Source organism: Nipponia nippon, unplaced genomic scaffold (assembly GCF_047370975.1).
Source record: "Nipponia nippon isolate SJK-2023a ecotype South Korea unplaced genomic scaffold, ASM4737097v1 scaffold_4, whole genome shotgun sequence".
Classification (NCBI taxonomy): domain Eukaryota; kingdom Metazoa; phylum Chordata; class Aves; order Pelecaniformes; family Threskiornithidae; genus Nipponia; species Nipponia nippon.
This window is the reverse complement of record NW_028262358.1, coordinates 124,771,964-124,786,693: the sequence shown is the minus strand read 5'-3', so window position 1 is coordinate 124,786,693 and position 14,730 is coordinate 124,771,964. Positions and strand designations below refer to the sequence as shown.

The window sequence follows — 14,730 nt, the reverse complement described above, 5'->3', positions numbered from 1 at the left end:
TGCCAAAAATGTCTGTGGTCTGTAGGGTCACCACGAAAGCTGGAGAAACACGAAATATGCAGAAATCACCAACTCGGTGCGTCCTCGAGCTGCAAAAGGGAGTTTTATGCTCTTTTATGCTGTTCTCTGTCTTTGCTGGTCCATGCGGTCCCCTCCTCTGCATCCTGCCCCGGAGGGAGCTGGGGCAGGGGGAACAGGGAAATATCCCATCTCTGGCCCTGCGAGGGGAGGCCCCTGTCCCCAGCCCTTCCCTGAGCCCCGGGAAGAGCCAGCACCACCTGGGAGAAGCCTCACAGGGGCTCTTTGGGATTATTTAGTTGTCACGCCATATTTGCACGGCCTATAGGAGGGTTGGGGGGAAGCAATTATTTTGTGCGCATGTACAGTGATGTTTAAGGCAGCGGCAATGCATCCTGAAATCCCACTGCCAGACGAGCTACGGCAGCGAGGACGGATGGGTGACGGGCGATCCCTGACACCCCAGGGACCAGAGACACGCCGACGGGTGTTTCCCCGACACCCAAGGCACCCCAGGGTGCCTCCAGGTGCAGCTCAGCTCGTGCGAGATGAGCACCCAGGCCGAGGGAGCAGAGCCACGCTCCTGGTTTCAGCTCCCCCAAATTTTTTGCTCCAGGGGCTTTCGACCCACCATCATCACCCAGCTCCCTCTGTGCCTACGCATCCCAGAGACTGTTTCAGGGTGTCAGATGGGGACAAGAAACTTTTGGGACAGGATCCCTCTGCCTCTGAGTGTTTTTAGGGTCAGGCTCTGCTATCGTGGCACGTCCTGGAGGTGCACATGCATAAGGGTCCATGTGCAGATGTGAGCGCGGCCACGCACGCTGTACAGTCCCGTTGAGAGGGTCAGGAGAGCCCATCTGGGCACCCCCCCATCCTATAGGGTCCATATGGCACCACCGTGCCCCTAACGCTGCTGGAGGGATTTGTTGGACGTACAGCTGGAAGGAAGGAGAAAGCTCTCCGGCCTGTGTAAATAAATACAGAGCGGCATTTGCACGCTGCCGAATAACGGGGGGGGGGGAGATGGTTTTTGCGGCCGATCGCTGGTACGACGCACGCCCCCAGCGAGGCTTGAGATGCAACCGCCTCCCTCCGCTCGGATCAGAAAGGCTAATCCCCTGGGAATAATAGACGTAAGCTTCTTAGCCAGCCGCGCTGTCAATGTCCGTCGCTGATGAGCTGATTAAAACCGAATGGAAAAGATTAAACTCCCCCCCTCCGGTTACCCTGGGAGCTGCCCTGGCGTCAGGCAATGGAGAGGAGATGCTCTTCAGTGGGCTCGGTGGCTTCGCTCTGCCCTGTCCGTCTGTCCATTGTGGGTCTGTCCAGACCTGGGTGCTCTGTAGCCAGGAGGGACGTTTCAAGCCTTCGTAATCTCCGCAAATCCCCTCCCTGCGCCGCACCAAGAGGTCCGGGCAGCAACCGGCTCCTTTGAAGACGACAGCTTATCCGTGCCCAAGCTGCCACCTGGAGCTGGAGAAAACGGTGCCAGAAAAATTGGTTATGGGTAAAATTTCCCGAAAGGGAGCCCCTGTCCCGGTCCTCTGTCAGCCCCAGGGGACGGCCCCAGCGGCTTACTTTATTTAAGCAGTTGTATGAAACGGCCATTGCCGCTTTGGGCACGAGCCTTGGCAAGCACAGCACGTCATAGCAGAAAAACATGGGATTCCCTTGGATTTGAGAAATTTCTGCAGCACCCCCCCCCCCAACATTGGCCAAGTGCTCCTTGGGAAAGGGAACTCGATCTCCCCACAGTCAAACCCCTGCTCCTGGGAAGCAATGGGAGCGTGTGGAAAGGCATCATGTGAACAGAGCCGACGGGATGAGGAATTTGGTTAAAAAAGAGGCTTTTTGAGTAGAGCGAGCGACCGGCAGAGGCCAGATGGCATCAGAAATCCTGGTCCTACCTGCAACGCTGCCCACGGTCGCTGGTAAAGAAGAGAGACAAAGCTGGAGCTCATGCTGTGTGCACGCCTGCTTGCTTGTGCCTCTGGTTTTCTGCTGATTCCTTCAGTAATTGTCCTCCGTTGTCGCTGGTGGCTCTTTTCCAGGTCTTGTCCATGACGTCCAGTTGCTTCTGCTGTCAGAAAAAAACAGGAATTATATTAGAGGAGCCTGCTGCAAACTGGGAATGTGGATCAAAGCATGTGGGGTCTCCTGCTGACCCCCTTTCAGAGCAGTATTTGGGATTTAACCCCATTTTTGGGGCGATCCCACTATGCCACGGTCATCGCCCCTTTGGGATCCCTTTTCTTCAGGGTTTTACTGAATTATTGGTTGGCCTTTGAGTAGGATCCCACTGCCGGGCTCAGCAGAGCAAAGCTCCTCCAGCAGCGACCAAGGGAGGTGACATCCCTGCAGGCCACAAAGTCTCGTTAATATTTAGTTGATCCTTCTGCAGAGCTGCATTAATTACCCATCTGAGCTGCATTAATTACCTGTCCGAGCAGCCTGGGCAGAGAGGACAGGAGACGCCTGCGGGGAACAAGCGGGGCAGAAAGTGTTGGGGCTGGGACTGGGGCTGTGACCCAGAGGCCCCAGATCCACCCTGGCCCCATAAGCCCTTCCTGCAACATCCATGGGGTACATATAGTATATCAATCTATACATTTCTACAGCTATATGTTATGCTGCATGTGTGTCTAATACATAAGCTCTCGCAACAAGGGGAATACTCTGAATCTCACACCTCCAGCCATGAGCCACACCCCAAACGCTGATGTGCCCCAACAGAGAATCACAGAATCGTTAAGGTTGGGAAAGACCCTTAAGATCATCGAGTCCAACCGTTAACCCAGCACTGCCAAGCCCACCACTAAACCATGTCCCTCAGCACCACATCTCCCCATCTTATAAATCCCCCCAGGGATGGGGACTCCACCACTGCCCTGGGCAGCCTGGGCCAGGGCCTGACAGCCCTTTGGGGGAAGGAGTTTTCCCTAATATCCAACCTAACCCTGCCCTGGCGCAGCTTGAGGCCGTTCCCTCTCGTCCCAGCGCTTGTTCCTGGGGAGAAGAGACCGACCCCCCCCCGGCTCCAGCCTCCTTTCAGGCCGTTGCAGAGAGCGATGAGGGCTCCCCTCAGCCTCCTCTTCTCCAGGCTGAGCACCCCCAGCTCCCCCAGCCGCTCCTCCCCAGCCTTGGGCTCCAGCCCCTGCCCCAGCCTCGCTGCCCTGCTCTGGCCACGCTCCAGCCCCTCCATGGCCGCCTTGGGGTGAGGGGCCCAGCGCTGAGCACAGCATTCGAGGGGCGGCCTCCCCAGTGCCCAGCACAGGGGGACGATCCCTGCCCTGCTCCTGCTGGCCACACCATTCCTGACACAAGCCAGGATGCCATGGGCCCTCTTGGCCACCTGGGCACACTGCTGGCTCATGTTCAGCGGCTGTCGACCAGCACCCCCAGGCCCTTTCCCGCCGGGCAGCTCCCAGCCGCTCCTCCCCACGCCTGCAGCGGTGCCTGGGGTTGCTGTGCCCCAAGCGCAGGACCCGGCCCTGAGCCTTGCTGACCCTCACCCCGTGGCCTGGCCAGGACCCTCTGCAGAGCCTTCCTCTGCCCCTTCCTCTCCAAACCGGTGCGCCCCACCTCACTTATTTTCTCAGAGGTGTTTCAAGGCACCTTTTTGGGGTGCTTTTAGGGTGCCGCATGGGAATGGGCAGAGACTTGGGTGCTGCATTGGCATGGTGGAGAGAAGCAGCAGCTTCGTGTCAGCCCCCGCTGCTCCTTCGCACCCCGCTTTTGAGAAGACCCCCCCCAGATTCCTTGTAGGGGGTCAGAGCCCATCAGGGCTGTCAGACCCAGACGGGGGGTCATACCGGTTAATATACACACCTACAGGTACACACACACAGCCAGATGTACAACCCAAAGCACCCCCGTCCCAGGGCCCCCCACCCGAGGGGACCCCACCAGGACCCGCCACCAGAGGGCACCGCGCCCCCATTTTTGGGCGCCGCTTCCCACAATGCAGCGAGCCGGGCCGGGGGCTCCGCGCCGCTCCGCACGCCGGGCTGCGGCCGCAGGGCGAGCGCGGAGCTCCGCGCAGCCCCGCGCAGCCCCGCGCAGCCCCCGCCGCCAGGTAAGCGCTGCCCCCGGTCCTCGGGGCGAGCTCGGCTACTTTGGGTGGTTTATTTTATTTTACTGGTTTATCTTCTATTTCAATAATTTTTTTCTAATTATTTTACTATTTTGTTGTATTTTATTTTATTTTGTTTTATTTTATTTTATTTTATTTTATTTTATTTTATTTTATTTTATTTTATTTTATAGTTTTATCTTTTAATTATTTTAATTTTTCTAATTATTATACTATTTTAGTTTATTTTATTTTGTTTTATTTTATTTTATTTTATTTTATTTTATTTTATTTTATTTTATTTTATTTTATTTTATTTTACATTTATTTTATATTATTTTCCTTTATTTTATTTTATTTTATTTTATTTTATTTTATTTTATTTTATTTTATTTTACTTTATTTTATTTTTTTATAATTACTTTTATTTTAATTTTATTTATTTATTGACTTTATTGTACTTTATAATCCCTCCCCCTGGCCCAGGAGGGGGGCTCCGGGCTCTGCCGGGGAGCAGCACCGTCCCCTCCCGGGATGGGCCCGGGATGGAGGGGACCCATCACCCCCTTCCCCTCCCCATCCTGGGCTGGGGGTGTCCCCGGGGCGGGGGATTTTTGGCAGCATCGGCAGTGGGGTGAGCCCTGCCTGGGCTGGTGGCTGCCTCCTTGAAGGGGGGGGATTGGGTTTTCACCCCAGACCCCCCAAAGTTAGGGGAAACTTGTGCCCGTGGCTCTGGGGTGGCACTGGCTCGTCTCCCGCTCCTCCGGGATGGTGCAACATAAATTAGGCTGAATGTGAAAGCTGCTGTTTCAGCAGCGGGCGAGGGATCCTCTGCTCCCGGTGAAAGTTGCTTTGGAGTTTGGCAATTTGGGCCATGGGGGATGCCAGGAAAATTGAACGCTTTGAAAGGGCTTTTGAGCCGCAAGGAGAAATCCCAGCTGGGAGGGAGAGCCGGGATGGCCGGAGAGGAGGTGAGCGGCCCCCAAAAGCGGAGGAATGGCTTTGGCTTCCCCGGAGAGAGGGATCTCGGGAGCTCCGGCGTGCCCGTCGCTGCTGGTGTAGTGGTGCCTCTCCATCGTTTGGCTGTGGCTGCGTTAACTCCTCGTCCCGATAGAGCCGGGGGAGAGCAGGAGGGCTTGGAGAAGTCAGGACGCCCTGGTCTCGCTTCCTTGCCCGGTTCCGCCTTCGTGTGATGGACCTGGAGGTGCTTGGGACTCGCCAGCTCCCTTGAATTGCGTGTTGGGTTGGTCGGTCGTTTAAAAACCTCAGTTTTGCACAAAAGCCCCCAGCCAGAGCAGCATTTAAGAAATTTTTCTGTGCCAGAGAGAGAAGTTGGACACAGGCTAAAGCAAATAAACTTGTATTTCATCATGCTGGGGTTGGGTTTCTTTGTTTTCCACCCTGCTCTGGGCAGTCTGGGCTCCCTACGGCCACAGATGTTTCCATGTCCAACCTTCACCTTCAAACGTGTCTCCGTGACCGAGCAAAAAAACTTCTGCTCCTCTCTGCAAACCTCGCTCCCTGTGGAGGCTGCTCTGTCCTCTGCCTCCTGTGTGCTCTTCGTTGGGTGCTGCTCCTCTTGGTTGACGCGGGGAGGGGTTTTGCGGGGTTTCTCCTCCAGCCCCATCCCCACGAAGCGGCTCAGGATCAGGCTGAGAGATGCTGCAGACGTGGAAAGCTTGAGCACGGCTGACCTGACAGCGGCCGTGCGTCAGTCGGGGCTGTGCGCTCTGCCGAGGGATGCACGCCGGCTTCGTGGCTTGTGCTGCTCGGCTCGGGAGGTAAAGGATGCTGTAAACGAGGGAAGCTGGTGTTGTTTGTGTCCCTAGAAGGGGTGTTTGTTAGAAAAAAAAAGCCCTGAGATATTTCTCTACCTGTCCCCAGTGCTGCGGGGAATGTGCCTCTCCAGTGCAGGAACCGTGGGGCGAGGGGGCTTCAGGGCTGGAGGCACCGGTACATATCATTTATATGGGGCTGTAAATGATCCCAATTGCTCGCACGGAAAACTCGAGCAAGAGCTCTCTCCTTGCTGGAAGAGCCTGTGTGGTCCCAGCGAGGCAGGATGGGCACCGGTTACGCGTGGGAGCGGCAGGGTCAAGGCGTGGGATGTGCGAGGAGATGCGGTCCTGTGCCATCCAGGCAGATGGCAAAAACCAGGGATGCTGGGGAAAGTGGGGTATTGGTGGGAAAAACCCCAGAAATACCAAAATTACATGATGTGTCGTGCCCTGATGCGCTCTTCCAAAATAAATGGGACGGGACGTGAGCCCACTGACCCCACAGTGATGGGCCAGGGGGAGCCTGTGGCTTCTTTGCTGCAACGATGCCAGCGCAGAACCTACGGCTGAGACTTCAACTCAGTGTAATTCGTTAAATGTATTCCATCGTCTTACAAGAAAGCAGATGAAACGTAGGTGCCAATGTCTAAAGTGCATGCAGAATGCTATTGCATCAGGAGAGAGGGAAGATTTTTACACACTGCGCAGGTTCCCATCCATTAGTCATATTTCCAGCACACAGACTTTTTTTCCCCGCGTGTGCACTCGCATTTCCATATAAACGAATCCATGGGAAGCAAAATCAGAGATGCCACAAGGGAATGGAGAAACCCAGGTGGGTTTTTCCCCAGCAGGATCCCTTGCTCTCCAAGAGAGACCTCCAGCTGATCAGGGCTGACTTCCCAGCCTTTGTGGCCAGGGTAGGTGATGCTTTCTTTTCTCCGACATGTTTTTGACTTCTTTATACCAGTCTTCAAGCTTTGGGCGGGGAGGGAGGGTGGAAATGTAATCATCCCTGTAGAAAAGTTTGACATTTTATAGCAGATAAAGCCAAATGTAGACAGTTGCTTTGATTTGGCTCCTTTTTGCTGAGTTTAAGGGAAGGCAGGAGGGGATTTAGGCTCGAGGTGGAGACAGGAGGTGGCACATGCGCCCCTCGTGTCACGATGACATCCAGCTCTGGGTTTTTTTAGGAGGAATAGATCTCTGGCAACAGGCTCTTTCCAACTTTACGCCTGCCCAGAAACTTGAATCAATCATATCCACCCAAAATCTGAAGGTGAGGGAACCTCTGCTCCTGTTGTCACCAACATCAATTCTTGTGGCAGCTGTGATTTGATCACTGAGGATCACAAAAAGGATTTTGTGGTTGTTGGGTGAGTTGGAATCGAAGGTTCATGGTTGCTTCCTTCATCTCTTCTATTTCTCTGGTCTCCCTTGGGAAGAAGAAAAGGGTCTCCAGTCCCGTGTCAGTATTTGTGTTTATTACATCTGTAGTCATTCTCCGGTGGGCCACAGGAGCAGCTGGGTGGATGTGATCAAACAGAAGGTTTTATGATGTGTGCTACCTCGTAGCAGGGCCAGGACAGGGTCCCGGTGGCCTTTTGGATGGGAGAGGAGAGGTGGGCACTGGTGGCTGTCACATGGGGTGGACACAGCTGCTGACTGCTCCCTACCCAGGAATGGCTCTTTCTGGATGTGCCATTTCTTTGATTTCTTTCCCAAACATCCGCTGGCTTTTTCCAGAGATGAGGTACTGGGATGTCCGGTTATGACTGGGGCAGAAGGAGATGGTGGCATCTTGCCTAGCTGCTCTCTGGGCTGTGTGCTGCCTCCCTGCTCTTTCCGTATTTCCCTGGAAAAAAACAGAGGGTTTGCCATGGAACATGGCCTGGGGATGCTTTTTCCTCCAAAATGTGCCTGAACCTGTCCAGTTCTGCTGCAAAATCTTCAGCTGCTTGCCTGCACCGTTCTTTAAAAATAAAAGCACTTAAAAAACTGCTTTTCCCCCCCAAAAATAGTGTTGGCATCTGAGACTCTTGCTGGGTTGTGTTCCTGATGGTTAGGGGTTGGCTCTCTTCTTACTAGATAATAAGGCAATGTTTGTAATAGGAAATGAATAGGAAATGCTTAAATTAATTAATTAAATCGATAGGAAATGCTAAGGAGCATTTGCCCTTCCCTGGGGCTGCTGAGAGGTGAGCTCTGCGTGAGCCTTGGCTGGAGGTCAGAGCCTGCGGCAGCCCAGACGCGGGAGCAGAGGGGCTCACCGGGGAGCTGGGAGCCCCGATTTGGGCATCCTGGTTTCACATGGGGATCGTTTGCTCGCCAGCCAAATGGCTGGCGTGGTGAGGTGCGCATCCAGCTCTCGATGGGAGCTGGCAGCAAAGCGAAGCTCGCTTTTGATCTGATCTGGCTGGGAGGTGGAAGCGTGTCCTGGTGCCAAATGAGGAGAAACAATCCTTATTTCTGCAAATACAGCAGAAGGAGGAACCACTTCCAGCGATGTAAAGGGGCCAAAAGGAGGCAAAAAGGGTGATGCAAAAGCACAAGATGGGTGCAGGTTGTTCAGGTCCCGCATCAACCCTGACCCGTCTCCAGCGTGGCCTTGGGAACAAACTGATCCACCTTCAGAGCGTGCTACAGGTAGCGTTGGACTTGTCCTCCTGCCTCTTCGTGGGAATTCCTTCAGTGAGGCTCCCCTCGATCAACTTCAAGCCATCTGCCAGCACTGACTGCGGTAAAATGGCTGCGGAGAGCAAAGAACCCACCTGGGAATCGCTTTGCTTCTTGGACTGGCTTTGCTAGCTTGAAACCAAATCTGTCCCTGTGAGCTGGGGCAGGCGAGGTCAAGCACTGGGTTGCAGGGCAGACATAAACACAGTTATTTAGCAACATGTGAGGATAAAGTAATGAAATAATCAGAAAGCTGTTAAAAAGCATCCTAAAGCGAAGGTGGTGGGCACTGAATGCTGCTGTGCCTTTGCAGCGCTCTCTACCTGGCTGCGTGCTGTGGGTCTGCGTAAACTCCTTGCAGGGATCATGTTGTGCTACAGTCCTGTCAAACCTTTTGAAGACGCTGTATAAAAATGGTAAAAAAAAAAAGACGTTCCTGGATGCCCTGAGTGCCGCTGGCCTCGTGCTTTGCGGTCCTGTCCCGGACTGTCACTAAGTCCTGGCTCTGGCATCAGTTTGCAAATCTGAGCGCGTGGCTTCGTGGCACACAAACACCGTTCCCGGAGCCTGGGGATTTGCTAGAGAATTACTAACGCTGGTAAAAGGGTGAGGAAATGTCAATGCGTTTGAAAAGCGGCTCCACGGAGGAATCCCGTGGGAACACACGTGCCGGCCTCAATTGGAGGGTTTTGCCATGTATGTCAGTGGTGGGATCGGGGCCAATACTTTGCATTTCCATCACTTTCAGCATATTTTCTTTTACTTGGCTGGCACTGTAGAGATTTCTTATAGCTGAAAATGAGAAAACTCTGAAAAAAAAAAAAAAGCCCAAGCAATTCTTTCTCCCCCAGCTCTCATTTCACAGTTCACCTTTCTTTCTGGCTGTAATTTCTGCTGGGGCTTCTGGCTTCCTAGAGAAAGGGTAAAAAAAAAAAAGAAAAGAAAAAGAAAGCAGGCATTTAATAATAGATCAAAAATGAGATTAAGCAGTAAGTCAGCCATCCCCTACGTTCTCCCTTCCCAAAAAGCAACCAAAGAAATTGCAAATTGCCTTGAAAAAGGGGAGTGAAAACAGTGAAGATCAAACCTGATGTTAAGTATAGATGAGGTGTTTATATTTTATTTAATGATTGTATACTGCCACCCTCCTAGAAAAGCCGCCCTCCCCTGAATTTCTGTATGTGATTAATAAAAGAGTAGAGATGAACTGGAACGGGGAAAATTCAGCAAGTATTGAGCTCCAAAGGTGAATGCAGTGAGCATCATTAGCAGGTGTGGGCAGGGTTTGCTGCTTGGGACTCCTGTTCACACCTGGTGGCATCGGTGACGGCTGTGGTCAGAGGTAGCTCCAAAAAAACAGGAGGCTTAACGAGATGCTGTTTGTTGTCCGTCCCCAATGACTCTTTGAATCAATTTTGACCACGTTTGGTAGACTGGTGGGGTCTCAGTGGGCAGGGAACCCAATGGGCTTTGTGCAAGATGCACGGGCACTGGCAAAAATGCCATGGTGGAGGGAAGAGGTGAGCTCATGTATTATTAGTCACCGGCCAGGCTGCACCGGGAAGAGCCTTTCAGCATGCCTCAGCCTGGGAGAGCGTTCAGTCAAGGCTTGAGCTTGATGAGACACGACTTTCCTGGAAAGGAGGCTTAGCCCTGGCACCGGGCGTTGAGGCTGTCAACCCCAGGCCTGTTCTTGTTAGCTATAAATCCTCTGCCTCCTTTGGGTCTTGGTTTTGGTGGGGGCCATTGCTGCAGGCCAGGTGGGAGATGGGAGTTGGGATGGCCTCGGCTTCCTCACCAGATGCTTTGAAAATGTGGTTCATATGGAACTGCTCTCATCCTGGCTCATCCCAAAGATCTCCAGAGCCAGCGTGGACATTGTGTACGTCAGCCGTGTGGGCTCAAGCGAGCCAGGTTGGGAGGGTGTGCAAGGGGGAAGCACCGTGTCTCCACCAGAGACAGGACAGCAGAGGAGAGAACCTTTAGTCTGACCCAACTTGTGGTCTTGTTTGCACCCTCGATGAATAAAATACCAAGAGAGACATGAGGCATAGCCAGTCCTCTCCAGCATCGTCTTTGTCCAACACAACATAACCCAACCTGGGTCATGCCAGGGAGATGAAGGCCCACACATGCAGCTGCAGATTTTTTTCCTTGCTAAATCGCCCACTTTTAAGTGCAGAAAGTGTCACAGCCCCTCTCGCTCTGCGGCCGCAGCGGGGAAGAGGCTGAGGAGCTACATCCACTGCAGCTGTGGGTGGTGAAGGCATGGCGGGAAGAGAATGCGAGCAGCAATCCTGTGCGTGGGTCTGGCATGTGGGGTTGTGAACGTTTGCCGAGGGCTGCCAGAGCACGAGATGAGGCAAAAACTGCCCGCCGCTGGAACGCACCGCTCCTACATATGATTAGCATCCTCTAAGGTGTTAATTTATCTTCTTTGTCACCTTCTTGTTCTCAACTCTCTGCTTTTAGAGTTGGAGGAGAATCTGTTTCATTACCTGCTCGGCTGCTGTTCTTCTTGTTTATTCCCCAGAAGGAACAAAATTAGATGTGCCAGAGCTTAAACTTTAAAAAAAAAAAAAATCCAGCGTTTGGAAACAACCACTTGGAGGTAGAATGAGCCTCAACAAGAAAATGTTTGCCTTCCACCTTTTTCTGAGGCTGCCTGGGAGTAAAGCGCAGGGAGAAGATGGGACAAGGTTTACTTTCTTTTACTTTCAAATATATTCCAAAAGCAGAGCGGTTGGGATTTCTTTTTTTTTTTAAGTTGCTTTGCCAAGTTTGGGTGGAGAAAACCAGCTGAAAACTTTGCTTTGGTGGATGTGGGATGAAGGCAGGAATGCATTTATTTTATTTATTTACCTATTTTTACCGGTGAAGCCCTGAGGCAAAACAGCAAAGCCATGGCCGCGTTGCCTGCTGCATGCAGGCAAGAAGAGCACTCTCCCCCCCCGCCAAGTCCTTTTTCCCGGCATCAACAAGATCAGCACCGAAGATACGTGATTGAGTCAGCAATGCGGATGCCATCAATGTCTGCTTTATGCCAGTGTATGAATCAGAGGAGTGAAGTGTCAGAGCCTCATATCCTGCATCTCCTGATAAGGGCGCAGTTACCTCTGAGGAAACAAAACACGGCGAAATCCCATTATCCCGCCTGTTGCGAGCACCTCTAACTCACCGGCACCAGCAGTGCTTATTTTATTGCAACTCTTGCAATAGCACGTGTAGATTTTTATTTTTTTTTTTTAAATCCTACATCCTGGAACCAAGAGATGTTTTTTTTCCTTATATTTGCAGAAAAAGCAATCCAGCATGTCTCTATGCACACACACATATATATGAATATATAAATATGACTGTTTTCTGGAGCACAAGCCGTTTGTGTTAACCCCTGTTAGACCAGTAAGAGCAGCGTGTGCCACTAGTCTGGGTACTGGTTGCTTACTCTACAGGTTTTTCCAATGCATCGTATTCTTGGGGAGGAAGAGGGATGGGCTTCATTTGACTTTCCAACCATGTGGTTACCTCCAAAATCAGCTTAATTTCCAGACTTAAAATTTTTTCCCTTTTGGTTTGCTGTGAAAATTAAATGCGGAAGTGAAACCTTTTATCCTCAGAAGTTTTCTGCTTCTCCCTTGCAAGCCTTTTCCATCCCCAGCTACTGGTTTTGAAGGCACAGACCACAGCCAGCTCAGTGACAGCGTTTCCTTCTATTGTTCGATGGCGGCAGCTTCCGGCTCCCTCTGCAAGAGTTACGTGGGGCCGCTGGCTTTTGCATCAGCTGCCTCCTTTCTCCTGATCCCAGGGGACCATCTGTGTCCTGTTCCTGCTGCAGTCCCGCTTCTGGACCCGGTCTGGGAGGCCTCGGTGGGAGAGAAGGAGACTTCCAATGGTGTGGTTTATATCTCCTAAAAACATACAACAGTGAAATTTTGCAAAGATCTGGCTGTATTGTCCCCCAGGGACAGTGTGGAGTTGTTTACAAGACAGTTATGCTACTGTGGTAGCGGTGGAGGCAGAGAAGGACAATTTTCACCCAGATTCCTCTTTTGAGGGGCTTGTTTGTTCCTTGGGGTTTTTCTGCACCGGAGACTACAGAAGTTGAGGGGATAAAAAACATTTCTGTGGTTCCCCATCTGTAGATTTCAGGGAAAACTAGTTCAAATCCACCACTCTAAGCTACATCATAGAAATATGGAGCCTAGACATTAATAATTAGGAGCTTGCACAATAAAGTGCTGGAATATTTCACGCATGACACAACATCTTTCGATCCAGCTGATGCTGTGCAGAGATCTGTGTGAAAGTTCTGTGCAGCCAAGTTGGAGATTTTGCTCCCGTTTGTGCCTTTTGAAGAGGGAAATGGGAAGGAAAAATCAGGTCGCATCCCAAAAGTGTTCGCTAAGGGTCAAGCATGAGGGTTTGAAGGTGTCCCCCTATTATAAAGTGTTTGTATGTGCTGAAAGAAAACAATGCAAATTAATAGTTATCCTTTCCCTGCTTCCCACATCTTCAAATCAATCTCATTCAGCCAAGCTGCCTCCTATCAAATTTCCAACACAAAAGAGAGAAAATCTTCTGGACTGTGACCAAACATGAGAAATTATAGTCCCCAGGGGTCCGTGTCCCTGGGGTTTGAGGGCTGGATGACAAGAGCTTTGGGCCGTGAGATGACAAATGTCACTTCACAGTTGGTCGTTCATGCTCCAGCAGAAGTGTGTTTTGGGTGTAGGTGTTTCCCAGGAACAAAGCTGAGATCTTACCAGCTCTTACACGAATATTCTTCACCTTTTCTTGATGCAGTTAAAAGTAATTGAAGGGCTGGTGGTATTGTGAACAATCGTATCCACCTAGGAAATTACGACCTTGGATTTATTCAATCAAATAATATCAAGATTAAGAGTGAAAATAGCTGAGCTTGTCAGTCACAAGGAATTGTGTTGCAGCCTGGACTCAAATCCATCACCTGAAATCAGGAGACTCTGGCAGGGTATTCTTCATTCATCAGCACGAGGCATCACAGCGAGATCATTTAACTGTAATTCATCAATTTGCCAGGCTACTCAATTAAGTGGGAGCTGGAGAGAGGATGAAGGGAATGATTCTGCCTGCTGTAATGAACTTTGGCCACCTGAGGACTTTTTTTGCTCATTGCTCTGTTGTGTTTCATGTTTCGTGTTTCCATTGCCTGGCAGAAAAGGGCCTGGGGGTGCTGGTCGACAGCCACTGAACATGAGCCAGCAGTGTGCCCAGGTGGCCAAGAGGGCCCATGGCATCCGGGCTTGTGTCAGGAATGGTGTGGCCAGCAGGAGCAGGGCAGGGATCGTCCCCCTGTGCTGGGCACTGGGGAGGCCGCCCCTCGAATGCTGTGCTCAGCGCTGGGCCCCTCACCCCAAGGCGGCCATGGAGGGGCTGGAGCGTGGCCAGAGCAGGGCAGCGAGGCTGGGGCAGGGGCTGGAGCCCAAGGCTGGGGAGGAGCGGCTGGGGGAGCTGGGGGTGCTCAGCCTGGAGAAGAGGAGGCTGAGGGGAGCCCTCATCGCTCTCTGCAACTGCCTGAAAGGAGGCTGGAGCCGGGGGGGTCGGTCTCTTCTCCCCAGGAACAAGCGATGGGACGAGAGGGAACGGCCTCAAGCTGCGCCAGGGCAGGGTTAGGCTGGATATTAGGAAAAATTTCTTCATCGAAAGGGTGGTCAAGCATTGGAACAGGCTGCCCAGGGAAGTGGTTGAGTCTCCATCCCTGGAGGTATTTAAAGAACGATAGATGTGGTGCTCGAGGACATGGTATAGATGGACTTGGCAGTGATAGGTTAACAGTTGGACTCGATGATCTTAAGGGTCTTTTCCAACCTTGACGATTCTATGATTCTATGTTGCCTTGAAGGCCCATCAGGAGGAGGGCCCGGACTGCCGATGCGCCGCCATTAGTGGCCCTGGTTTTTCGTGTCGTATCTGCACGCTTTGTGCATGGGAAGACTTGCACCGTGCATTGAGCCATGCCGACTGCGGGAGAGGAGGGTGGAGATGCTGTCGGTAGCTGTGTACGTGCAACCGTCGCACGCGCAAATGAAAGTTCTCACCCTGTGACTGTTAATGAAGAAATATACATAATATTAATCATAATTTTTGAGTGCAAAGTAGGTTGTTATCTGAGTACAGGCTCTGTTTGCTGTTGAATTTACATAG

At 51.8% G+C, this 14,730-nt stretch overlaps 1 protein-coding gene across 1 annotated transcript in view; it reads left to right on the top strand.

Annotated features, from left to right (window-relative positions):
• The first annotated feature begins 6,765 nt into the window (after positions 1-6,765).
• EXTL3 (exostosin like glycosyltransferase 3) overlaps positions 6,766-14,730 on the top strand; it is a 161,365-nt gene continuing 153,400 nt past the window's right edge. Inside the window, exon 1 of the mRNA XM_087773780.1 lies at positions 6,766-6,791. The gene's annotated coding sequence lies outside the window, so the exon portion shown is untranslated. The remainder of the gene's footprint in view (positions 6,792-14,730) is intronic.